The sequence below is a fragment of the Anomaloglossus baeobatrachus genome, chromosome 7, assembly GCF_048569485.1.
Source record: "Anomaloglossus baeobatrachus isolate aAnoBae1 chromosome 7, aAnoBae1.hap1, whole genome shotgun sequence".
NCBI lineage: Eukaryota > Metazoa > Chordata > Amphibia > Anura > Aromobatidae > Anomaloglossus > Anomaloglossus baeobatrachus.
The window spans coordinates 146,172,575-146,200,294 of record NC_134359.1 but is presented as its reverse complement, the minus strand read 5'-3'; the positions used below and the strand labels follow the sequence as shown (position 1 = coordinate 146,200,294).

The following is a 27,720-nucleotide window of genomic DNA, read 5'->3' as shown; positions in this document are numbered from 1 at the left end:
GCTGCACTCACCTTCCAGCTCAACTAAGAGACATTCCAGAGCCCTGTGTTCAGCCTCCACACAAGCTGATACATCCAGAGCTCCCTGCTCTGCTCTCACACTCCCCAGAACACACACACACTGACAGTCTCCTAAATCAGACTGGACACACCCCCAGGTGGAGGTCTGTGATTCTCCAGACCTGCACAGCACACTGGAATTGTTAAAGGGAACCTGACCCTTATATGCAGAACCAAGCCTTTGTGGAACTACAAGTCCCATAGCAACATCTTCACTTTAATATCGCAGGGACCTTCTCCACTGCGACACATAGTGACCATTAACCACATTGGTGGTCGCTACCTCACGAGAGATAGAGAGATATATATATATATACATATACATATACATATACACACACACACACACACACACCAAAACTTTGGACACACCTCATTCAAAAGAGGTTTTTTTTATTTTCATGAGTCTGAAAATTATAGATTCACATTGAAGGCAAAATGGTAAATTGTGAAATTATAAGCATTATCAGCTTATTACAAAATTAAATCAAACAGTTTTCAAGTCAAAACTTAATTCTAGGTGATGTTTCGTTTGCACATAGGACCCCTTGTTTGAAAGAAGCTTCTGAACTCTCTCGTCCGTTGAATTTGTCAGTTTTTGGATGGTTTGTGCTTCAATTGTTTTGCATGTGGATAGAATACGCCCCCAGAGCTGTTGCTTACATGTGAACTGCCCCCCCGCCATCATAGAAAAAGAAAAAACTGGAGAAAAAAAACCTCATATATAAAGCCATCAATATTGTAAGAAAAAGCTAAATCATATTATATATATATATATAAATATAGCTGGTATATGTATATCCGGCTCGAACCCGAAGGCTTAGGTCAGAGTAAGTGGTAGGCTGCTTCTAGACCATTACACTATCAAGGGGGTTTAGTGCAAAGAGGAGTGTTAAAAGCGGCTGAAAATAAAGCCATCAATATTGTAATAAAAGCTAAATCATATATATATATATATATATATATATATATATATATATATATATATATATATATATATATATATATATATATATATATATATATGATTTAGCTTTTATTACAATATTGATGGCTTTATTTTCAGCCGCTTTTAACACTCCTCTTTGCACTAAACCCCCTTGATAGTGTAATGGTCTAGAAGCAGCCTACCACTTACTCTGACCTAAGCCTTCGGGTTCGAGCCGGATATACATATACCAGCTATATTTATATATTAGAACATTTCTTTTTCTCTCCATTTTCCTTCCCCCCCTTTTTTTTTTGCCTCCGAGCAAAAAGAACAGACGAATTATACGAATATGAATTTATTCATTTATTATGTATGGTTTGCATTAAGTCATTGTGTTTTATCAATATATACCATAATATAATTTGTGAAACAGGCATTGTGACGCAGGTCCACTCCACGTGGCTCTGAGTCATTGCTCTGTGGCATATGTGGCGATGACTTCATGACTGGAAGAGTCTTCTCCCCCTTTTTTTTTTTTCTTTCCTGAAATGCCTCTTTATAAGGACTTCTTTGGCTTCTGTAAAGTTCTTTTTTCCCTGAGAAAGGAGACAGATGAGTCTCTGAAACGCGTTGGAATTACGTAAATAAAAGGAACATTGTTTTACGACATTGATGTTTGTGGTTTTCAGCGCGGCAAAAAAACCTGTTTTTTCCTTGATACACCGCTCTGAAACGGGGCCGCTGCTGGACCGCTAATGCACTCATTTAAGTCTATGAAGGGGTTGTGACTGGCACAACCTGATCAGGTGAGTGCACTACTCCTTTACTCTTCTACCCAGTAAATCGGGTAAGACCCTATTGCGCCTTTTTCTCTCCCATATTACAGCTCCCGTCATCATAGACACTCCTTTTGATGATGCTCCAGAGGTTCTCAATGGGGTTGAGGTCAGGGGAAGATGGTGGCCACATCATAAGTTTGTCCTCTTTTATGCCCATAGCAGCCAGAGATGCAGATGTGTTATTTGCAGCATGAGACTGTGCTTATCATGCATGAAAATAATCTTGCTGCGGAATGCACGGTTCTTCCTCCAGAACCATGGCAGGAAGTGCTGTTTTGGAAACTCCACATAGATTATGGAATTCATCTTTACCCCTTCAGGGATCCTAAAGGGGCCAACAATCTATCCCCATGATTCCAGCCCAAAACATTACTCCACCTCCTTCTTGTTGGCGCCATAGCCGTATTTTCATGGGGTGTCCATCAACCAGCCATCCTCCACTCCATCCATCTGGACCATCGAGCGTTGCACGGCACTCATCGGTGAACAAAACAGTTTCAAAGTCAGTCTTCATGTATCGTTTGGCTCACTGGAGCAGTTTCTGCTTGTGTGCAGTGGATAGAGGTGGTCGACAGGATGGCTTACGCACAGCTGCAAACCTCTGAAGGACCCTGCATCTTGTTGTTCGGGGGACGTTTGAGGCACCAGCAGCTTCAAAAACTTGTCTGCTGCTATGACAAGGCATTTTAGCAGCTGCTCTTTTAACCTGATACAATTACCTGTTGGAAAGAGTCCTCAATAATTTTTCCTTATCAGCACGCACACGTGTGTGCTGTGAATCAGCTTCATACTTCTTGATTGTGCGATGATTACGATGAAGTGTCTTGGCAATGTTGATTGTAGTCATGCCTTGACCTAAATACTCCACAATTTGTTGCTTCTCAGCAGCAGACATCCTTTTTCTTTCCCATTTTGGCAAAAATGCTGCTTAATAATGTGGAACAGACTTCTTAAGTAGTCTTGCCTTTATTGGGACACACCTTCCAAATTAATTTGCACAGGTATCTGCAATTGCTTTCAGTGATATAAAGAGCCCTGACACACATCAATGAGTTTAAATGACAAACAAAAAATGTCTAACCTTATCACTCCTAAACTCTTTTTGCATAATAATTTAGAACACAGTGTAAATTGGGTTGGGACCATCAGTTGTGTTGCGCAGAAGTCTGGTGGATACACAGCTGATAATCCTACTGAATAGACTGTTAGAATTTGTATTATGGCAAGAAAAAAGCAGCTAAGTAAAGAAGAAAAAAAAAAAAGAATGGCCATCATTACTTTAAGAAATGAAGGTCAGTCAGTCCGAAAAAAATTGGGAAAACTTTGAAAGTGTCCCCAAGTGCAGTGGCAAAAACCATCAAACACTACAAAGAAACTGGCTCACATGAGGACCACCGCAGGAAAGGAAGACCAAGAGTCACCTCTGCTGCAGAGGATAAGTTTATCCGAGTCACCAGCCTCAGAAATCGCAGGTGAACATCAGCTCAGATTAGAGACCAGGTCAATGCCACACAGAGTTCTAGCAGCAGACACATCTCTAGAACAACTGTTAAGAGGAGACTTTGTGCAGCAGGCCTTCATGGTAAAATAGCTGCTAGGAAACCATTGCTAAGGATAGGCAACAAGCAGAAGAGACTTGTTTGGGCTAAAGAACAGAAGTAATGGACATTAGACCAGTGGAAGTCTGTGCTTTGGTCTGATGAGTCCAAATTTGAGATCTTTGGATCCAACCACCATGTCTTTGTGCGACGCATAAAAGGTAAACGGATGGACTCTACATGCCTGGTTCCCACCGTGAAGCATGGAGGAGGAGGTGTGATGGTGTGGGGGTGCCTTGTTGGTGACAAAATTGAAGGCATACTGAACCAGCATGGCTACCACAGCATCTTAAATCCATGCTATTAAATCCGGTTTGCGTTTGGTTGGACCATCATTTAGTTTTCAACAGGACAATGACCCTAAAACACACCTCCAGGCTGTGTAAGGGTTATTTGACTAAGAAGGAGAGTGATGGGGTGCTACGCCAGATGACCTGGCCTCCACAGTCACCAGACCTGAACCCAATCGAGATGGTTTGGGGTGAGCTGAACCGCAGACTGAAGGCAAAAGGGCCAACAAGTGCTAAGCATCTCTGGGAGCTCCTTCAAGACTGTTGGAAGACCATTTCCGGTTACTACCTCTTGAAGCTCATCAAGAGAATGCCAATAGTGTGCAAAGCAGTAATCAAAGCAAAAGGTGGCTACTTTGAAGAACCTAGTATATGAGACATATTTTCAGTATTTCATTCCACATGTGTTAAATTCATAGTTTTGATGCCTTCAAAGTGAGTTTACAATTTTCAGAATCATGAAAATATAATATATACACACATATACATACATACACACACATATACACATATATATATATATATATATATATATATATATATATATATATATATATATATATATATATATATATATATATATATATATATATATATATATACACACACACATACATACATACATACATGTATATATATACACACATATATATACACACATATATATACACACATATATACACACACACACACACACACACACACACACACACACACACACACACGTACCAGACATAGATGGCATATATATCTACTATAGACTCACATTAGATGCCATAAATAGTCTTCATTACACAGTATTCATTTCTCTATAAGGGGTGAGGAAAATGTAACATCTCTATGTGGGCACCATTGTGGATGTGGGGTGGTTGCTCTGTCACAGATGAGAGAAGCAGGATCTCTGCTCTGTTATTTCTAATGCTGTAGTGATGAGAGGTCACTTCTTGGCAGACTGCTGACAGCCAATGAGTGTGCAGGGGGCGGGGCTGGACAGTGAGGCCGGGCGGTGTCAGCGCTGACTGTGAGGTTCGGCATAGTAAGTTATCATGTTTGGTTGAGCTGCAAGTAAACAAAGAGCTGCAGAGAATAGTGATAATTCAAGAGGAACAAAAAGTGAGAAAACAAAAATAATAATAATAATGTAGGGATGATTTATATAACAATACAGCACAGATTAACTTAAAAACATTTTTTGAGTTAATGTCGGACAACTCCTTTAACACCTTAACGACCGCGGGCAGTAATATTACGTCCTAGCGGTCATAATGTTACTGCCCGCGGTCTGCTGCCGGCAGCATGCCACGATCGGCGCACATCTCAGCTGATTTTCACAGCTGAGATGTGTGCCTGCTAGGCACGAGCAGAATCGATGTGATGTGATGTGATCACGTGACTTCCGGTTGTTGTCATGGTAGCACAGGGTCATGTGATTACTCCTGTTCTACACTTGAATTACTTTCAGTTTCACTCGGCCTGGAGCCGAGTGAAGCAGAAAGTGAGCGTATCTGCGGTTTACGGCTGTGATCAGCAGATAGGGCAGAGCGATCAGATTGCTGATCGCTATAGCCCCTAGGGAAACTAGTAAAATAAAAAAAAACAAAAAAAGTAGAAAAAAAATTAATAAAAAAAAAACAAAAAAACCTAAAAGTTCAAATCACCCCCCTTTCGCCCTATTGAATAAATATACACACATTTGGTATCGCCACGTTCAGAAATGCCCGATCAAAATATAAAATCAATTAATCTTATTGAGTAAACTGCGTAGCGGCAAAAAAATTCCAAACGCAAAAATTACGTTTGTCGCCACAACTTTTGCGCAAAATGCAATAACAGGCGATCAACACGTAGCATCTGCACAAAAATGGTACAGAAAAAAAAAAAAAAAAAAAAAAGCTCGAGACGCAAAAAAATAAGCCATCACTGAGCCATAGATCCTGAAAAATGAGAACGCTACGGGTCACGGAATATGGCGCAAAATGTGCGCCACTTTTTTCGGACAAACTTCCGATTTTTTTAATCCCTTACATAAAAGTAAACCTGTACATGTTTGGTGTCTACGAACTCGCACTGACCTGAGGAATCACACCCACACATCATTTTTACCATATAGTGAACACCGTGGATAAAATCTCAAAAACAATAGTGCTATCGCACTTTTTTTTGCAATTTTTCTGCATTTTGAATTTTTTGCCGTTTTCCAGTACACTATATGATAAAACTTGTGGTTTAAAAGTACAGCTCGTTCCTCAAAAAAGAGCCCTCACATGACCATATTGACTGAAAAATAAAAAAAGTTACGTGTCAGAAGAATGGTGAACAAAAAAAAAAAAAAAAAAAAAAAAAAAATCGGCCGGTCATGAAGGGGTTAAGAAGAGCTCCCAGCTGTGATCATGCGGGCACAGCTACTACGTTTACACGATCGCCAGGCAATACCGGTAAGTCACTTTGGGAGGGGAGGGAAACACACCACAATATATGACGAACGTACACCCGGTGTCAGGAAAGGGTTAATACACAGCTAGAAAATAAAAAGGCAAGGCATGCTACCCTAAATGAATTTTCTCTGTCAATGCAATGCAGAGGGTCCCGAGTGGATGCAACATAAAATCTCAATGGCTTACCCGATCTTTCTTTAAAGTGGTCAGCTCATCAATAACTACCTTCTGCTCTTTAAACTGTTGAAAAACAACAAGAAAACAGACAAAAAAAACAAAAAAAAAAACAAAAAAAAAACACAAAATTACATAATTAATTATATAAAAAATTGGTTCAGGTTTTACTCAATTTCTTTTGTTAGGTTTATTAATAGGAGAAATAAAACATTGACAAATCCATATAAGCCATATATTTCAACCCTCTTCCTGCCCTGCATTAAAGGGAACCAAACGTCAGGATTTTCATGTATAAGGTGCAGCCAGTGCAGTACAGTGTTTACATACCATTAGTGGGCAGCTCGGGTGTTTTAGGCAGCGAAATCCAATTTTATAAAGTTTGAAAATTCGTGCACTTTTTGATTGACGTGTGCACCTCTCTCCTAATGTCCGGGCGTGTTATGCACTTGTATCCCTGCCCCCCGCCGCCTGTTCCTCCCTCTCTTTGGTTGTTTGCAAATTTCTCTCTTCAGAAACATGGCGCCGGAGTTGGCACTTGCGCATAGCGCTCATCTCCAGCGCCATGTTTCTGAAGCCCGCAGTACTTCGTATTTTGCAGGAGAGGGTGGCGCATGCGCCCTCCCTTTAGATCTCGTTGTGAGCGCGGGAGCGCGCGTGGTCACAACAGGACTGCAAAACAGCTGATGGGAGGACGCGATTACCTCCTCCATCATCATCATCATCATCCTCCGCTTTTTCCTGTGGCGTCCCGGTGTCCTACGCGGCTGCTGTGCTGGCACGGTGTCGTAGCTGCAAGTAATCGCATCCTCCCATCAGCTGTTCTGCAGTCCTGTTGCGACCACAAGCGCTCCCGCGGGCACAACGGGATCTGAAGAAGCGAGGGCGCATGCGCCGCCCTCTCCTATAAAATACTAAGTACTGCGGGCTACAGAAACATGGCGCCGGAGATAAGCGCTATGCGCAGGTTCCAACTCCGGCGCCATGTTTCTGAAGAGAGAAATTTGCAAACAACCAGAGAGGGAGGAACAGGCGGCGGGGGGGGGGGGGCGGGGATACAAGTGCATAACACGCCCGGACACTAGGAGAGAGGTGCACACGTCAATCAAAAAGTGCACGAATTTTCAAACTTTATAAAATTGGATTTCGCTGCCTAAAACACCCGAGCTACCCACTAATGGTATGTAAACACTGTGCCTGATAGTGCCAGTACTGCACTGGCTGCACCTTATACATGAAAATCCTGATGTTTGGTTCCCTTTAAATAGCTTAAAAATTGACAGCAGTGACTACATTCGCAGATGCTTCTCTGGGGTTTACGTTTTCCCTGCGTGACACCTCCTGGTGTTGGAGTGAACACTTTGAAATGTTCACTAGTTATCTGCTCCTGACCTAATTGGTATGGATCAAGTGCATGCACTAAATAACATCAGTCAGATGTAAGCCTCTCCTTGATCAGAGTATGGTGCAGCTCCAAGAGAACTTTATTTCAACAGAACATCGACTTAAAGGGGTTATCCGGCTTATTTTGACTTTTTTTTATTATTTCCCTATTGGGCTACATTGGGGCAATAAGTAAATAGTGAGCACTTACCTGCCCTGCTGTCAGCCCCCTCTCCCCCAGCTCAGAGTGGTCATGTGACCGCTCCTGCCGCGATTTTGCTGCTTCCAGTCATTTCATGTGGGGTCCGTCACCTGGGGGAGGGGCCAGGCGGCGGCTGCCGAGATGTCAGCTCCAGCACCTGGACCCTGCTCAGGATCACACATTCAAATATACCGGCATCACAGATCACAGATGCCGATATATTTGAAAGCGCTGATGAGAGAGAGCGCTGCTTCTCATCATTGCCCCGCTGTCTGTGCTCTCTTCAGCACAGCGGTGACGTCACTACTGTGTTGATATGTCCAGAGCACAGACAGCGCGCGAACGAGGACGGGTGAGTATGTACTCCCTACATGTGTTCCCTATGGGGGTGTTCGGTGGACAGCGCCGTGTGTGTGCGCGATGTGCAGAGCCATGTGTGTGTGTGTGTGTGTGTGTGTGTGTGTGTGTGTGTGTGTGTGTGTGTGTGTGCGATGTGCAGAGCCATATGTGTGTGTGCGATGTGCAGAGCCATATGTGTGTGTGCGATGTGCAGAGCCATATGTGTGTGTGCGATGTGCAGAGCCATATGTGTGTGTGCGATGTGCAGAGCCATATGTGTGTGTGCGGTGCAGAGCCATATGTGTGTGTGCGGTGCAGAGCCATATGTGTGTGTGCGGTGCAGAGCCATATGTGTGTGTGCGGTGCAGAGCCATATGTGTGTGTGCGGTGCAGAGCCATATGTGTGTGTGCGGTGCAGAGCCATATGTGTGTGTGCGGTGCAGAGCCATGTGTGTGTGCGGTGCAGAGCCATATGTGTGTGTGCGGTGCAGAGCCATATGTGTGTGTGCGGTGCAGAGCCATATGTGTGTGTGCGGTGCAGAGCCATATGTGTGTGTGCGGTGCAGAGCCATATGTGTGTGCGCGGTGCAGAGCCATATGTGTGTGCGGTGCAGAGCCATATATGTGTGTGTGCGGTGCAGAGCCATATATGTGTGTGTGCGGTGCAGAGCCATATGTGTGTGCGGTGCAGAGCCATATGTGGGGCTGTTATTTGCAATGCTGTAGTGATAACAGGTCAGTGCTGGGCAGAATACTGACATGGAATGTGTGTGCAGGGGGCGGGCAGGGGGAGGGGCTGGACACTGGGGTGGGGCTGGACAGTGAGGCCAGGCGGTGCCAGCTGTGACTGGGAGGTTTGGCACAGGAAGTGGTCAGTTTGCTTGTGCTAAATGTAAACAAAGAGCTGCAGAGAATAAAGTCATAATTCAAGAGGAACAAAAGTTAGTAAACAAAAAATAACAATGTAGGGGTGTTTTAATGACAATACAGCACAGATTAGCTTAAACTCAAATTTTTGTTATGTCGGACAACCCCTTTAAATAAACAAGGAAAAGAGGTTTGGTCGGCTATACAGTGGTCATGCTCAGATGTGTCTATTGATGGTCAGTGGATTAGGCTACTTTCACACATCAGTTTTTTGCCATCAGGTTCAATCCGGAAAAAAACGGGTAAAACGGATCCGGTACCGCATCCGTTTTTTCCCCATAGACTTGCATTGTTGCCGGATTGTACCGGATGGCTTTGCGTTGCATCCGTTTTTTTCCGGATGCGGCAAAATAATTGAATGCGGCGGCCGGATAGAACGTATCATGTAACGTTTTTTGTCCCCTTAAAATAACCGCATTCTGCCGGATCCGGCGCAATACGGCATTGTATACAATGGGTGTCTATGCATGCCGGATCCGGCGCAATGCGGTTTAAACCGGATGCGGTGACCGCATCCGGTTTGGTAAACAGAGCATGCGCAAATTTTTTTTTTCATCATCACAAAACTTATAAAAGGATCCAGCACATTCTACACACCTCCTGCCGTTGGTTCCTGACTTCAACTTCTGCTGTCCTCCAGTCCAGTGCTCCAGGGAAGAGGTAATGTCCACAGTACTGTCCACAGATCACTGCTGTGAGCTGCGTACATGTACTTAGACATTTTTTTTTCTTTTTTTGCAGGTGCAGTGTTGACGGAAAATTTGAGGACAGCCAGTTCCTGTGTCCGTTTCCAGTCAGTGCGAATTTGGAGGACAGTGTTCCAGAGGTAATGTCCACAGTACTGTCCACAGATCACTGCTGTGAGCTGCGTACATGTACTTAGACATTTTTTTTTCTTTTTTTGCAGGTGCAGTGTTGACGGAAAATTTGAGGACAGCCAGTTCCTGTGTCCGTTTCCAGTCAGTGCGAATTTGGAGGACAGTGTTCCAGAGGTAATGTCCACAGTACTGTCCACAGATCACTGCTGTGAGCTGCGTACATGTACTTAGACATTTTTTTTTCTTTTTTTGCAGGTGCAGTGTTGACGGAAAATTTGAGGACAGCCAGTTCCTGTGTCCGTTTCCAGTCAGTGCGAATTTGGAGGACAGTGTTCCAGAGGTAATGTCCACAGTACTGTCCACAGATCACTGCTGTGAGCTGCGTACATGTACTTAGACATTTTTTTTTTCTTTTTTTGCAGGTGCAGTGTTGACGGAAAAGTTTGGCCCATCAAGTTGGTGTGCGTGGCCTGTAATAAAATATGTCGTCTTCTGGTAGCCCGCCCTTCGGTTCACAAACTGAGGTATTTTTTTTTTTTTTTTTTTTAAAAAAAACAAAAAAATTTTTTAAATAAACGACATTTACACAGGTGGCCGAAACATCACAGGAGATGCTGCCAGAAGAGGACGGAAGGGGTGGAGAAATACACGGAGCGGGCGGTCAGAGTGTAAGTTTCATACAGGAATTGTTTACCACAGCACACCAAACACATAAGTAAATAATGTTTTTTTTTTTTTTTATTCACTAAAGGCTTCAACTTCTAGGGCTCACGATAGAGCTCCCCCAAGACCGTCCCAGGGTCGTCGTCGAGGTGGCGGTGGTCATACTGTAAGTTGTTTTTTTTTTTTTTTTTTTTCATGTCAGTGTGAATTTTTGTCTATTTTTTTTTTTAATTTCTTTTTTCTTTCTTTGAACAGGCATCACAGCGTGCTCCCGATTCTGACGGTGAGGAGGCCGGATTTATCAACATCGACCTCCTCATCGATGAAGTTAGAGAGAGGGAGCCGCTGTGGAACATGGCTGACCGCCGCCACGCTGATACTATCGTAACCCGTCGACTCTGGGACGAGGTATGCCACGCAGCGGTAGAAGGTTGGGGGGAGCTCAATTCTCGTGGCCAGAAGAAACAGCGTAAGTATTCACAGTTCAGTAGGTTATGCTGCAGGATGTAATGTGTTGTATACTAACCACTTTGTGTTTTCCACTTTCAGGTGACAAACTACAAAAGCGGTGGCGGTCTATCAGGGATCGCTTCAAAAAGGAGTTAAATCAAGAGATGCAGGCCCCGAGTGGATCCGGAGGACGCAGATCGAAGTACCGTTACTTTAGAGCGTTGTCGTTCCTCCGGACAACTATGGTGTGCAGAAGGTAAATATTCCCCAAAATATGTACAAAGTATAATATTTTATGTCTGATTTTTTTTGCCTTTTTTTTTTTTTTCTGTGGCACTGTATAGCAATTAAATTAATTATTATTTTGTTTTTCCTCTTTTTACCAGCACCGTCTGCAGCACTCAGGAGCCTGCATCGAACCCGACAGGAGCGATCCCTGAACAGTCCGCCACTGGTGAACACACGCACAGACCCCACCCATCTGAACCTTCCCTTCCATCTACATCTGTCCCATCCACCTGCGCTGGAGCTTCCCGTGAGACTTCATTACCTGAAGCTGCTGGTGATGAGATAGCTTTTCCCCTACCCCACCCCTCTGACACTGCTGCCCTCAGTAGAACACCTTTGGGTTCTGGGCGTCAGCGTCATAGGGGTCAGGAAAAGAGCTATGCGCCCGAGTTCTTGCATCTAAATGCAGCCTTCCAGAACGCCATTCAATTATTATCAGAACAAAATCGTGCATCTTTTAGCTTCATAAATGCCAATATGGAAAAAAATACACACGAACTGTGCACGCGTCTGGACAGGCTGCATTTAGATGCAAGTAAATCACCCAATCATTGTTTTTTTCAAGCCGTACTAGAGCGCATGGAAAAGCTATCTCTTGACCTGCAGATGCATGTAATGCAAGCCACACGGCAGGCTCTGGCGCAGGTTGACTCCCAACCACCTCCACCCACCCCTCCTCCAGCACCTGCCCCCCCTCCAGCCATTGTCCCTACTCCCTCTGCTGCCCAGTACCAGCCTGCTGCCCAGTACCAGCCTGCTGCCCAGTACCAGCCTGCTGCCCAGTACCAGCCTTCTGCCCAGTACCAGCCTGCTGCCCAGTACCAGCCTGCTGCCCAGTACCAGCCTGCGGCCCAGTACCAGCTCCCAACCACATCTGCCCCTACACTTCCTACCCACTACCACATCTCGCCTTCCACACCCGTCATGACCCCAACTCAAGCCACTAATTCACCCGCCACCTCTTCTGTCTCCCAATCCCTCCACTCCACCCCTCAATCCTTACCAAATCCCATCCCATCTCCTGGTTTCCCTCTTGGTTTCTCAACCACACCTTCACCTTCTGTTACTTCCCCACCACCACCACCAACACCACTTTCCACCCTCAATACTCCAACTGTGCGTGTGTTCCCACCTGTCAGCCCCTCCAGTACTATCTCCACCCCAAGCCCAAGATATACCAATTTATAATTTATGTTTGTAATAAAAATAAAAGTTTTTTGTTGAAAAGTATTTATTTGTTCTTGTTTTTTTGTGGGTGAATATTATTTTGCAAGTTAAGTAAATAATAAGGTAATACAAAAACATAACATGTTGTAATTTGACGGTGAAAAAATTACAAATTTTTAAAGCGAGTGAAAGATTAAAATTAACAAAGTTAACAAGATATTTTTTAATTTATTTTTAACTATTTTTATTTGTTATAAAACTAAACAAAGATCTTACACCATTTGATCTTGCCAATCTACTCTACCTTCTGGGGACACAAAATAGTCAGCATATTTGTCACGGATTGTGGAACAGGCAACACTACTCCTAAATCCAGGACTGGTGTAGTCAGACAAAGCGGTGGATTCCAAACTCTGGTCATCCAAGGACAAAGGTTCCTTTGTTAAAACAAAATTGTGCAGTACCACACATGCTTTCACAATTTCATCCACAGTTTCAATGTTTAAATTAATGGCTGTTAACAACACTCGCCATTTGCTGGTTAGTATCCCAAAGGAGCATTCCACCATTCTTCTGGCTCTGGATAATCTGTAATTGTATATTTTTTGGGTTTGCGTCAATCCACGGCTTGCATATGGCTTCAATAGATGTTGGGAGAGTTGAAAGGCTTCGTCGGCCACAAAAACAAAGGGCATTGGGGGCTCACATGTGCCAGGAAGAGGTCTTGCAGGAGGGAAATCAAAAGTATTCCCATAGATTCGCCGCCCCATTGGGGACATTTTAAAGACCTGAGAGTCATTGGATCTCCCATATGCGCCAATGTCCACTGAGATGAATTTGTAGTCCGCATCCGTTATTGCCATTAGGACAATTGAGAAATACTTTTTATAATTGTAGTATTCTGACCCCGAAGAAGCTGGTTTCACAATTCTTATATGTTTGCCGTCCACTGAGCCAAGGCAATTTGGAAACTGACAAATGTTATAGTATTGTTCAGCAATTGCAAGCCATCTGTCCCTGGTGGGCTGGGGGATGAAATCATCATGGAGGCAATCCCACAAGGCTTGGCAAGTGTCTCTAATGATTCCCGAGATGGTGGAAATTCCTAGTCGAAACTGGTAGTGGAGGGATGAAAGCGACTCTCCAGTTGCAAGGAATCTGTAAAGGAAAGACAATAATTATAAAAAAATAATAGCAAACACATTACAGTTAAAAGTCAATTTACAGGAGGATACAATTTAAAAAAAAAAAAACTTACCTAAGCGTAACCAGCAAACGCTCCTCGGGTGTTATAGAGAACCGGCTGTAGGTGTCCGTTTTACGTATGTTGTCCGCAACAAGGCCAAGGAGGACGTCAAAATTAATCACTGACATCCGGACATAGCTTGTGAATTTTTCATGGTTTCCACGGAGCTCCAGGTATAGGGTTGAAAACACCCCACGTGTCAGTCTCTGTGCAGTCAGGGGATGGATCCAAAAGCGTCGATGTCGCTGACGCCTCAGTCGCTGTCGCTCCTTTTCTCTGACGATGATAGCCAAGCGATTTGCCTCAAATATAAAATCTGCAGCGATCTTTGTGTAATTTGCAATAGCATCCATGGTTTCTGCTTGCCTCTGTCTTCATTCTGTCATATATGCTTCAAAATACTGTATATATACTATATGTTCCCAATAGCCAATCAGAATACGGAACGCGTTAATTGTTTGTTTAGTGTTTAAAAAACGGATCCGTAAAAAAACGGACATAACGGATGCAAAACGGATGCAAACCGGACCCACCGGATCCGTTTTTTAACGGATCCTTTATAAACGGATCCGCTTAAAAACGGATCCGGTAGGTCCGGTTTGCTCCGGTTTGCACAACAAAACCGGAAACGTTGGATACGGCAAAAAAAAGGACTGTGCCTGAATACAGAAAACTGATGTGTGAAAGTAGCCTTAGTCAATGTCTAGTATACTCTAGAGGAAATCTAAAATATGGGCACGTTTTGTGTGGAAAGGGTCTGGAGGGTTGGACCTACACCAAGTTGTGAAGACTCTTCAAATCTTGCTGTATATAGCATTAGTAACTGGTTTTGAAACATTTTAATTACACTATCCGAAAGTCCGCTATTTTTTAGGATCAGCAGCCAGTTTTAGTTTCTGTAAGCTGGGATAATGAATTGGCCCCCGATATAGAAGGTTGCTGACTTGTGGTAACATCAGGGGACCCTCTTGAATTAGGCTTGTTAGAGCGCCGTACCAACTTCTATTTGGCCCCAGCGGAGCTACAAGAATGGTAGTGACTTTGTCCACTCCGATTTTCTGTAGAGTTTTGGCTAAAAGCGGAAATGGTGGGAACGCAAAGGCGAGGCTGAAGGCCTAGGATTGATCAAAGGGGTCCACTGCAAAGCACCGGTAATTCAGGGAAAAATATTGATTTACCTTTGCATTGTATCAATTCGCAAAAAAGTCCACCTCTGGAAGACACCACTGTATGACTACGTCATGGAAGATCTCCTCGTTCAGGCTCCACTCACCTGGATGTACGTCTGTCCGACTCAAAGTCTGCCTGAGCATTGGCCGAACCTTTGAAGTGGAATGCTGACAGGGAGAGGAGGTGTTCTTCTGCCCAAGAAAAGATTCTGGCTGAAGTCATCTTTAAAGGTCTCCTATCTTGTATCTCATTGATAACGCAGGTGAGCCACAGTCGTCATGTTGTCTGAATAGCTTCTCACATGTTTGCCCCGGATTAGGGAGACTGCTACTTTTAGAGCCTCCTCCACTGCCTTGAGCTCCCTGAAATTGGACGACCTGATGCTGGTTTGTTGTGCCCAAGTCCCTTGGAAGGACCTCTGGACTACTACTGCTCCCCATCCCCTTTTGCTGTCATCTGTTGTTACAGTGACCAGAAGAATTTTGTTCCAAAACACTTCGCTCTTCAGATGGTTCAGTATTAACCACCAGGCGAGAGAGGCTTTCACGCGGTTGGGTAGAGGAATTCTCCTGTTCAGTATACTTGGGAATCTGTTTCAGGAGGAAAGAATGTGTGTCTGCAGGACTCTTGTGTGGGATTGTGCCCATGCTACTGATGGGATGCATGATGTCATCAATCCGAGTACTGACTTTGCTGATCTGAGGGAAGTTGTTCTCAGGTCCCACTTTGGTTCTTACTTCCTGTTGTCAGTGTTCTGGTAAGAATGATGTTTGCCTTACAGAGTCTAAGAGAACCCGAAAGATTTATTTATATGGCACAATGATCAAGAGATCGTCTAAATATCGGATGATGCAGATGTTTAACTTTCTTAAAGGGAACCTGTCAGCAAAAATTTCCCCTAAAACCTAACAGATTCCCCCTCTGCAGCTCCTGGGCTGCATTCTAGAAAGGTCCCTGTTATTATTGTGCCCCATTTCTGACCAAAAAAAAGAGTTTATAAAGAGGTACCTTTTTGGCTTCGGATTCTATAAATCTGACACGGGGGCGGGCTGCCTGATGGCCGTTATTCTGCCCCCTGGTCCTGTATGCCGCCCCCATCGCTTATTTCCATACTTTTGGACGCCGCCCACTGCTCCAGCCATCCCCGCGCATGCCCAGTGCCAGTCTCACGGGACTGAGCACTGTGACTGCTGGTGACGTGTGCGCAGGCAAGTGATTATGGGCGGGACTGTGACTGTTATCAGCAAGTACCCGCCCATAATCTCGTGAGCGCGCAAACCTCTCCAGCGTCACACTGTGCTCAGTGTAGATGCTAGACTGTATGGGCTGCTTCCAGGGATGACGTCCCTTTGTCACGTGATAGTATTTTGAACACGCCCCTATCACGTGACAAAGGGACGTCATCCCTGGAAGTAGCCCATACAGTCTAGCATCTACACTGAGCACAGTGTGACGCTGGAGAGGTTTGCGCGCTCACGAGATTATGGGCGGGTACTTGCTGATAACAGTCACAGTCCCGCCCATAATCACTTGCCTGCGCACACGTCACCAGCAGTCACAGTGCTCAGTCCCGTGAGACTGGCACTGGGCATGCGCGGGGATGGCTGGAGCAGTGGGCGGCGTCCAAAAGTATGGAAATCAGCGATGGGGGCGGCATACAGGACCAGGGGGCAGAATAACGGCCATCAGGCAGCCCGCCCCCGTGTCAGATTTATAGAATCCGAAGCCAAAAAAGGTACCTCTTTATAAACTCTTTTTTTTGGTCAGAAAGGGGGCACAATAATAACAGGGACCTTTCTAGAATGCAGCCCAGGAGCTGCAGAGGGGGAATCTGTTAGGTTTTAGGGGAAATTTCTGTTGACAGGTTCCCTTTAAGTAAGCAATGGGCTCTGCCATGATTTCGGTGTATACCCTGGGAGCTGAGGATATGCCGAAGGGAAGAACATAATATTGGAAGTGCAAGATATGGTTGTCATGTAACATCGCAAACCTTAGGAATTTTTTGTATGATTTTGTATGATTGGTGGATGGGTACGTGATAGTACGCATCTTGAAGTTAGATCGTGGCCATCACGCAGTTTTGTCCGATTAAGGGAATCATGGATTTGATTGAATCCATTTTGAATTTCCTATAGACAACATACTTGTTCAGAGGTTTCAGGTTTAGTATTACCCTGTTGGAACCATATTTTTTTTTTTTTTTTTTTTTAACCATAAATAGGTATGAGTAATGACCCAGGCCTGTTCCTTTGTTGGGACTGGGGGAAGGCGGGGCCACTCCCCAAAGCCCCACTGGTTTCTTTGCCCATCATTGATGAGCCTTTCAGGAGGGTGGCTGTGGATCTGGTCGGCCCGCTGGCCATCCCCAGCAGCTCCGGGAAACGCTTCATACTGACGTTAGTAGATTATGCCACCTGGTACCCTAAAGCGGTGGCCTTGTCGTCCATTCGGGCTGACAAGGTGGCCACCGCATTGCTGGAGATCTTCTCCCGAGTGGGTTTTCCCCAGGAAATGCTCACTGACCGGGGGACACGATTCATGTCACAGCTGATGGAGGCCCTCTGTAAGTAAGTCCAGGTGCAACATCTGGTGGCCAGCCCGTACCATCAACAGACTAATGGCCTGTGCGAGCGGTTCAATGGCACCTTAAAGCAGATGCTTCAGATGTTGCTCGACTCCCATGGGCGTGACTGGGAGCGGTATCTCCCACACCTGTTATTTGCTTACCGGGAGGTTCCACAGGCCTCAACGGGGTTCTCACCTTTTGAGCTCCTGTACGGGCGACGTGTCCGGGGCCCCCTGGCTCTGGTGAAAGAGGATTTGGCCACCCCTGGAGTGTCGGTCATAGAGTATGTCATGTGCTTCCGGGACAAAATGCAGGCCTTGACGCAGCTGGTGCACGACAATATGGCTCAAGCCCAGGCCGATCAGAATGCTTGTGAGAGGACCTACCAGGTGGGTCAAAAGGTGTGGGTACTGGTCCCCGTACCACAGGATAAGCTTCAGGCAGCCTGGGAAGGCCCATACCTCGTGTACCAGCAGCTCAACCCTGTAACGTATCTGGTCACCCTGGACCCTGCCTGTGGGAGGCAGAAGGCCTTCCATGTGAACATGATGAAGGCACATCATGAGCGGGAGGCATGTGCACTCCCCGTGTGCAACCTGCCCAAAGAGGGAGAGGCGGAAACCCTCTTGGATATGCTTGCCCAGGTCAGGGCAGGTTGATCCATTGAGGATGTGGAGGCTGGCCACCAGCTTTTGGAGGACCAACGGTCCCAGCTGTGGACCACCCTACATCAATTCCGGGAGTTGTTTACCAACCAGCCCGGAAGGACTGAGTTGGCCGTCCATCACATGGATACCGGGGGTCACCCCCCGATCTGGCGTTCAGCATATCGGGTCTCCCTGGAGGTGCAGCAACACAATGCGCAAGGAGATTAACGAGATGCTGAAGCTGGGGGTGATCCAGGGATCCAACAGCGCTTGGGCCTCGCCTGTAGTCCTCGTCCCAAAGAAGGACCGAACCACTCTGTTCTGCATGGACTACAGGGGGCTCAATGCTGTCTCGGTCGCCGATGCGTACCCAATGCCACGCATCGATGACCTGCTCAATCAGTTGGCCAGGGGTCAGTACCTGACCATCATGGATCTAAGCCGGGGATATTGGCAGATCCCCCTGACACGCGAGGCCAGGGAGCGCTCTGCCTTTATTACCCCATTTAGACTGTACAAGTCCACGGTGATGCCATTCGGAATGAAGAATGCCCCTGCCACTTTTCAGCGGATAGTCAAGACCCTGCTCAAGGGACTTGAAGGGTACGCGGCCGCGTACCTGGATGACATTGCCATCTTCCGTCCAACCTGGGAGGATCACCTAGAGCATCTAGCACAGGTGCTCAGGCAGATCCACCAGGCAGATTTGACCATCAAGCCGGGAAAGTGTCAGCTGGCCATGAGCGAGGTCCACTACCTGGGTCACCGGGTAGGCGGGGGAGCTCTGAAGCCAGAGCCTGAGAAAGTGGAGGCCATCACGTCCTGGCCCACCCCCAGAACCAAGAAGCAGGTGATGTCCTTCTTGGGGACCGCCGGGTACTACAGGAGGTTTGTTCCACACTATAGTAGCCTGGCAAAGCGCCTGACGGACCTCACCAAGAAGAAGCTGCCCTCTGCAGTCGATTGGACAGTGGACTGCGAGACAGCCTTCCGGGCCCTAAAGGGTCCCCTGTCCAGCTCACCAGTGCTACAGGCAGCCGACTTCATGCGGCAGTTTGTAGTACAGACCGACGCCAGTGACTTCGGCCTCGGTGCAGTGCTCAGCCAGGTAAACGCTGCGAGCCAGGAGCACCCAGTCTTGTACCCGAGCAGGAAGCGGTTGCCAAGGGAGGTGGCCTACTCCACGATGGTAAAGGAATGCCTAGCCATAGTGTGAGCTCTGCAGCGTCTGCAACTCTACCTATACGGGCGCCACTTCATCGTGGAGACGGATCCCAATCCCCTCAGCTGGTTACACACAGTCTCCGGGACGAATGGGAGGTTGTTGTGATGGAGCCTTGCGCTCCAGCAATACAACTTCACCATTCGCCACAAGAAGGGCCGATACCATGGTAATGCAGATGTGCTGTCCCGACAAGGAGAGGTTGCGGATGGATGAACGGGGGAACACCGGAGTGTGCTGCCCCCTAGCGCCCTCTAAAAGGGGGGAGGTGTGAGGTAAATCCTGGGATATGAAGAGGAATTATGATGTCCAGTCATAATTTCTCTAATCGCTCCCTGATGGCACCCCTCCCTTCTCCCTTCACACACAGGAAGCCTTTGCAGATTGGTGTCAAAGGAAAAGTGTCAAATCCACTTACACAACCAGAGGCAAATCTCCTATGATATGGAGATTAGCTGAGCTGTGAACAAAAGACCCAGGAAGATCCCCCTCAGTGACACTGTGCTGGAAGTTTGTATCTACTTAGCAAACTTGGAAGTATCCAGACAGCCAGGCTCTTGTAGAATATGGTTAATATCTCATGAACCGTGCTTCCTATAAATATGGCAAGCAGAAATATGGCATCGGGGCCGGCTGACGAGTTCAGCACATATTTTATATGGAAGTGGGGTCTTGGGAAGTAACCTAAACGTGATATAGGCCAGTGGGGAACCAGCCGACCAGCCATGCGTCCTACCATTTTGAAGCTAAAATCATAACTGTCAAAATGAGAGCATTGGCGTCCGCCTACGACGTTCCCAGGCAAAGTTATGATTAATAATCACTTTAGATACCATTTTTGACTCGAGGCAGGGGGTGGAGCAGTACTACTCTGTGAAGTCACCAAAAGGGGAGGGTGCCCAAATTCTAGCCAGTTGAAAACCTCAGTGCAGCCATTTTTTAGCTGTTCTTTGCCGGGGGTCACGTGTGGATACACCTGTGGGAAAGTTCCTTTAATCCTGGCCGAACAGCGCCCCCCCTGTGGCCAGACGCACAAGGTAACTGCTTAAACTGTATGCCTGTTTGTAACCATGCCTTATTTGTAAATGTACTCTGATCTATGTATATCCTGTAGATTTCATATTGTATATATTGAAGTTTCTAGTGTGCCTTTGGCTGATTAAAATATATTAATCTTGGGCTGTTCGGTTATCTCGATCTTGAATCCCACGTCTATGTGCTAGGTTAATAATTACCGTAAATCGGTTGGTGGCAGCGAGTTTGTGCCAAGGATCATTGTGGGGCGGCCAGTGATATTTGGGGAGGTTTTTATATATTCCGTCCGCTGAGGTTGGGGGAATATATACTCTACTCTCACAGGGAGCCCTTCAATCATCGGCATAAGTAGAAGAGCGGCCTCCTTGCTTATTGTCGGGCAATTCCATAATTGGCCTGACTGTAAGAGGGGCGCTAGAGAGCGCGTCACGTGCTCTGTCTGTCGGTCGGCAGGGTGGTAGAAAGGAGGGGCGTAAAATTCCCGCTTCCTACCCCCCTGTTCGTGACATATTCCTGACATATTGGTGGCAGCGGTGGGAATTCTGAGTGACTCCCCCGGCTGTTCATGACATGGGGCGTGCAACATTGTTCGTCCCCTTTACTTTCAGTGCAGCAAACTCACTCCAAAAGTTCATTGAGGATCTCTGAATGATCCAAAGTTGTCCTAAATGACTGATGATGAGAAATATAAGCCACCTGTGTGTAATCAAGTCTCCGTATAAATGCACCTGCTCTGAGATAGTCTCAGGGTTCTGTTTAAAGTGCAGATAGCATCAGGAAGACGAAGGAACACAACAGGCAGGTCTGTGATACTGTTGTGGAGAAGTTGAAAGCCGAATTTGTTTACAAAAATATTTCCAAAACTTTAAACATCCCAAGGAGCACTGTGCAAGCGATCATATTGAAAAGGAAGGAGTATCATACTACTGCAAATTTACCAAGACCCGGCCGTCCCTCAAAAATTTCTTGTCAAACAAGCAGAAGACTGATCAGAGATGCAGCCAAGAGGCCCATGATCACTCTGGATGAACTGCAGAGATCTACAGCTGAGGTGGGAGTCTGTCCATAGGACAACAATCAGTCGTACACTGCACAAATATGGCCTTTATGGAAGAGTGGCAAGAAGAAAGCCATTTCTCAGAGATATCCATAAAAAAGTATTTAAAGTTAGCCACAAGCCACCTGGGAGACACACCAAAACATGTGGAAGAAGGTACTCTGGTCACATTAAACCAAAAATTGAAATTTTGGGGCACAATGCCAAACAATAGGTTTGGCGTAAAAACACAGCTCATCACCCTGAACACACCATCCCCACTGTCAAACATGGTGGTGGCAGCATCATGGTTTGGGCCTGCTTTTCTTCAGCATGGACAGGGAAGATGGTTAAAATTGATGGGAAGATGGATGGAGCCAAATACAGGAACATTCTTGAAGAAAACCTGTTGGAGTCTGCAAAAGACCCAAGACTGGGACGGAGATTTGTCCTTTGAGACAATGAACCAAAACATAAAAGCAAAATCTACAATGGAATGGTTCACAAATAAACGTATCCAAGTGTTAGAATAGCCAAGTCAAAGTCCAGACCTGAATCCAATCGAAAATATGTGGAAAGAGCTGAAAACTGCTGTTCACAAACGCTCTCCATCCAACCTCACTCAGCTCCAGCGGTTTGCAAAGGAAGAATGGGCAAGAAATTCAGTCTCTCGATGTGCAAAACGGATAGGCATACACCAAGCGACTTGCAACTGTAATCACAGCAAAAGGTGGCGCTACAAAGTATTAACTTAAAGGGGACGAATAATATTGCACGCCCCAATTCAGTATTTTATTTTTTACAAAAGTTTAAAATAAGCAATAAATTTCGTTCAACTTCACAATTGTGTCCCACTTGTTGATTCTTCACCATAAAATTTAAAATTTTTATCTTTATGTTTGAAGCTTGAAATGTGGGAAAATGTTGAAAAATTCAAGGGGGCCGAATACTTTCGCAAGGCACTGTATGTGCAAGTACAGTTCCAGCAATACACTCATATTTGATTGAGAGGTGCAACAAGGGTGAGAATATGTGGGTCAGTTCTTGCTATCTATTCCCACCCATGTCTGCCTGCCTGGCCTTCCTCCCCCTGTGGCTGTCATAAATGTTAATTCTGGCACAGGTAGACAGACAGGACAGCAATCCCACAAGATGGAGGAGGCATCGTACTGATCGCAGCGACACCCATTGGACCACACTAACCTCTAAGTCAGCATTATAAAGATGTTTTTAACGGTATACTGCGTGGCCTGGGCTCTGATATACAGCATTCTGGAATGCTGTATATAAGGCCTCACTAGTGGTGGCCGCATCTCATAAGGGAAAAACCTGGTGACAGGTTCCCTTTAAGGACCTTTGTGACATCATGTCATATGACCAAAGATTAAAGAGGTTGTCCACTACTTGGACAACTACTCATTCTCTTTGTTCACCCATGTAAAAATACATAATTACTTACCAGTAATGTGTTTTTTCCGAACCCATGACGGCACCACGAGAGAGGATCCGCCCATCCAGGACAGGAAACCTTCAGGTTAAAAAGGGGCGGTCCTCTCGCCGCCTCAGTTTGATTACAGAGCATGAGAGGACCTCCGAAAAAAACAACAGGTTAGTATAAGGCCACCACCAAAAAAAAAAAAAAAAAGTGTGGAAGAAGGAAGAAAAGAAGGTGAACCAACCAACAATCCCCAGTGCAGGGTGGGAAATAAGGGTGCCGTCATGGGTTCGGAAAAAAACACATTACCGGTAAGTAATTACGTATTTTTCCCTCACCTTATGACGGCACCACGAGAGAATTACAGCGAAGAAAAAAATTAGGGAGGGACCACAGCCTGTAGAACACGTCTCCCAAAGGTGAGGTCGGAGAAGGAAAGATCCAACCTATAAATGCTTATAAAAGGTTGAGGGTGAAGACCATGTGGCAGCTTTACAAATTTGAGCAATGGAAACATCCGCCCGTTCTGCCCAAGAAGATGCTACAGCCCGCGTGGAATGTGCCTTAAGACCCACCGGAACAGCAGCACCCCTAGCCGTGTAAGCTAACTCAATGGCGTCCCTAAGCCACTTAACCCCCTTTTGAGGCCCCTGGAAAGAGACAAAAACAGAGATTTGTCCCTCCTCCAGGAACTGGTGACAAGAAGATACTGGATGAGACAACGACTGACATCCAGACAATGCCAACGCCTTTCCTCCGCATGCGTCGGGTTAGTGCAAAAGGATGGCAATACAATCTCCTGGGACGTATGAAACCGAGAAACAACCTTGGGGAGGTATGCAGGGTCAAGGCGCAAAACTACCCTATCGTCCAGTATTTGAGTGTAAGGCGGGTCAATAGAAAGGGCCTGAATGTCGCTAATCCTACGGGCCGAGGTCAGGGCTACCAGGAGGACCGTCTAAAGGGAAAGACATTTAACAGATATGGAGTCAAGGGGCTCGAACGGAGGATCCGTCAGGGCCCCCAAAACAAGGTTAAGGTCCCAAGGGGGGAGAGAGACTACCCATCTAGGACGCTGGCGCGAACTAGCCCTGACAAACAGAGCCACCCAAGGGTTCCCCGCGACATCATAATTGTTGAGTGCTGCTAACGCGGAGATCTGGACCTAGAGTGTGCTAACCGCCAACCCCTTGTCCAATCCACACTGCAGGAACTCCAGGATGGGACCGATGGGAACCTCCCCAGTCACACTAGCACCCGAGGAAGATAAGAACTTTTTCCAAGTCCTACAGTAGATCTTGGTTGTCACAGGCTTTCTACAACCTAACAGTGTGGAGACCAAATTGGGGGAAAACCCCTTACTGATCAGTAACGCCCGCTCAAATTCCATGCCGTCAGGTGCAACTTGAGAGTCGGAGGATGGCACACAGGTCCCTGGGACAGGAGATTCGGAAGTTCTGGGAGGACACACGGGTCAGGGACATCCGAACCAGCCAAAAAAAAAAACACCACGGTCGCTTTGGCCAGAAGGGAGCAATCAGAAGCACCCTGGCCCCGTCGTCCCTGATTTTCTTCAGGACCGAAGGGAGAAGTACCAGCGGGGGGGGGGGGGGGGGGGGGAACGCATACGCCAGAGGAAAGTCCCAGGGGATTGACAGGGCGTCCACAGCATACGGAAGTTCCTTCGGATTGAGAGAGCAGAACTGAGGAACCTTCCTGTTCCGTTTGGTGGAAAAAAGGTCGATGACTGGAACCCCCCACCTGGCCGTGATGAGGGCGAAGACTGACGGGTTGAGTTCCCACTCCCCCTGGCGCAGACGAGTGCGACTCAGAAAATCCGCCGCGAGGTTGTCTTTCCCCCTGATGTGAACAGCAGTGAGGGACAGAAGGTGAGTTTCTGCTAGGGACAGAATCCTGTCGGCTATCAACATAAGGGACCTGGACCTTGTGCCCCCCTGATGGTTCAGGTAAGCCACCGTCACCTGATTGTCCGACAACACCCGGGTATGGTGACCGGTCAGTGAAGGGAGGAGTCCAGTCAGTACCCGTTCCACGGCCAACAGCTCTATGATATTGGAGGAGGCAGCTGCCTCCCTGGGCGACCAGAGACCCTGAATCGGACGGCCCAGCAGGTGAGCCCCCCCATCCGGACACACTGGCATCCGTAGTCACAATTCAGGACACACCACAGAACTCCCCTTTGGAGGTGCGCAGGAACCAGCCACCAGTGCAAGGAGGCGATGGAGCTGGAGCTTAGTGTAATCAGATTGTTCAGGTTGTCCCCCAGAAACGACTGATGCTCCAGAATGTCCCACTGGAGGGCCCTGGTATGTCCTTGAGCCCATAAAACTGCAGGGAGAGTAGAGGTCAGGGAGCCCAGAAGAGACATAGCCCGCCGTAGAGACATGTGCGGAACCGCCACCGCCTGCTGTACCAGAGTGCGAATCTTCTCCACTTTGGAAGGAGGGAGACGACATTCCTGGAGGAGAGAGGCCAAAGTAAGTCCCAAAAAGACTTGCACCGAGGCTGGAAGCAACCTTGATTTCTCCCTGTTCAAAATCCAGCCGAGACCTTCCAGCTTTGAGCAGACAGTCTGAAGGACGGCAGTACAATGGTTCGCCGAATCCCCCACCACGAGGAAGTCGTCGAGATACGGGATAATGAGAATTCTGTCTTCCCGCAGGTGGGCAGTGATTTCCAGGATGAGCTTCGTGAAGATTCGGGGCGCAATTGCCAGGCCGAATGGTAAGGCCCTGAACTGCAGATGTCGCACCGACCCGTCGACCATCACCGCCACCCTGAGATATTTCTGGAAGGGAGGAGCGATGGGAACATGATAATACGCGTCCTTCAGATCCAGGACAGCCACATGACAATTCGGGTAGAGAGACTTGATCGTAGACTTCATCGATTCCATCTTGAAGGACAAGATTTGCAGGTGGCTGTTCAGACATTTGAGGTTTACGATGACCCGAAAGGAGCCGTCCGGTTTCCTGACCAGAAAAAGGAGGGGAGTAGAACCCTTCTCCCCTTTCCGCCAATGGGACGTCTGTCAGGACCGCCCCGCGCAATAGGGACTTCACTTTCCCCTCCAAGGCATGTTGTTCGCTCGGAGACGTCCTTGGGGACGTCTGGAGAAAGCGCCTGGGAGAAACACTGCGGAATGGAAACATCAGACTTGATCGGATGATATTGAGAATCCATGGACTCGAAGAAATGGCTGAGCGAGCGAGGTGCTGAATTCAAGTAAAGTGCTGAATTTAAGATAAGTGCATAGTTTCAAACACAATTACATAGTTTGACACAAGAACATAGTTTGAATTTATCCTTATACGTTTCCCATTGGGTTTCTTTCATTTTTTTCTCTTTGTTTTTCTACTTTACTGTTGATCCCCATTTGATAGGTGCTCCATGGACAATGCTACCAGGTGTGTATCTTGTCAGATGTATGCATGCCTTGAGCAGCCGTTCGAGGGTGACTATATCTGCACTCGATGCAAGCATGTTGCGTATTTGGAAGCCAAGGTAACTGATCTAAATAAGCAGCTTGCAACACTAAGGGGCATTGCAAACCTGGAGAGGAGTTTAGAGCTCACTGAGCTTTCTCTGGCTGGGGCCATTGATATGGAGGAGGGTGGAAGTGGGGAAGATCAGGACCCAGAGGTAGGTAGCTGGGTAACAGTTAGAAGAAGAGGTAGGGGGAAAAGTGTCAGGGAGCCTAGTCCTGACCTGCCACAACCTAGTAAATATGCCTGTTTGGCTGATATTAGGAATGAAGGGCCTGGACTAGGGTCACTACAGCAGGACGTTGCTCCTAGCAACCAGGAAAACAACTGCTGTAGGAAGGAGGGAAATAGGAGTGCAGCAAAGCCCAGACAGATGTTGGTGGTAGGGGACTCTATAATTAGGCGGACAGACAGGGTCATCTGTCGCCGAGACCGTGAATGCCGAACAGTGTGTTGTCTGCCGGGTGCTCGGGTTCGGCATATTGTGGATCGGATAGACAGATTGCTGGGTGTGGCTGGGGAAAACCCAGCGGTCATGGTGCACATTGGTACTAATGACAAAGTTAGAGGCAGGTGGAAGGTCCTTAAAAATGATTACAGGGAACTAGGAGAGAAGCTGAAGTCCAGGACCTCCAAGGTGGTGTTTTCAGAAATACTACCGGTGCCACGAGCGTCACTAGAAAGACAGCGGGAGCTTAGGGAGATAAATACGTGGCTTAGAAATTGGTGCAGGAAGGAAGGGTTCGGGTTCATGGAGAACTGGGCCGACTTCTCAGTCGGCTACAGGCTCTACGGTAGGGACGGGCTGCACCTCAATGGGGAAGGTGCAGCTGTGCTGGGGGAGAAAATGGTCAGACGGATGGAGGAGCTTTTAAACTAGGATCGGGGGGGAGGGAGGGTAGTGGAGCAAATAAGGGGATAGATAGAGCAGATAGAGACAGGGAGACGGTAGGGGGTCAATGAAGGATTAGGGGGGGGGATGGGACATGCAAGGAACGTAGGGAGGCTAGGAGTAATAAAGGTGTTAATAGGATTAAATGGCTACTGGCAAATGCAAGAAGTCTTGCAAACAAAATGAATGAATTGGAGACTCTTATGTCAACCATGGATTATGATGTGGTGGGCATTACGGAAACCTGGCTGGATGAAAGCCATGACTGGGTGACAAACATACAGGGTTATAGTACATTTAGGAAGGACAGGAAAGGCCAAAAAGGTGGTGGGGTGTGTATATTTATCAAATCTAACCTAAAACCTGTGTTGTATGATGACATTGAGGGGAACAGCAACAATG

The 27,720-nt window shown here is 46.7% G+C and overlaps 1 protein-coding gene across 2 annotated transcripts in view; it reads right to left on the bottom strand.

Annotated features, from left to right (window-relative positions):
• ASNSD1 (asparagine synthetase domain containing 1) overlaps positions 1 to 27,720 on the bottom strand; it is a 247,095-nt gene that overhangs the window by 195,456 nt on the left and 23,919 nt on the right. For both annotated transcript variants that reach the window (XM_075317738.1, XM_075317739.1), the window contains exon 2: positions 6,339 to 6,392. The gene's annotated coding sequence lies outside the window, so the exon portion shown is untranslated. The remainder of the gene's footprint in view (positions 1 to 6,338; positions 6,393 to 27,720) is intronic.